We start from the raw sequence: 317 nt of genomic DNA on the forward strand, positions 1-317 counted from the left end.
TATATATATTGAAAACAAAATTGAAAACCAAATTACCTCTAAATAATATTCTAAAAATTAAAGGTCTTCCTTAGGCTGATGCGTTACACACACAGATAGGAATAAAACCTTTATCCCAGGTGTCATTCTTTGATGTTGGCCTTTCTCACACCAATCACACTATGTGCCTCCAAAAGAGCAAGGCTCCTCTTTAGACCTTTCTCTCTGTGATAGATTACGTCTATGTCATTGGTCTGCTTATTTACAAAATAAAAGATAGAAGCATGGTTTTATTTTTTATTTTATTTTTTAAAATTTTATTTCTTAAAAGGGGACAA

This window comes from Etheostoma spectabile, chromosome 10 (genome assembly GCF_008692095.1).
Source record: "Etheostoma spectabile isolate EspeVRDwgs_2016 chromosome 10, UIUC_Espe_1.0, whole genome shotgun sequence".
Lineage (NCBI taxonomy): Eukaryota > Metazoa > Chordata > Actinopteri > Perciformes > Percidae > Etheostoma > Etheostoma spectabile.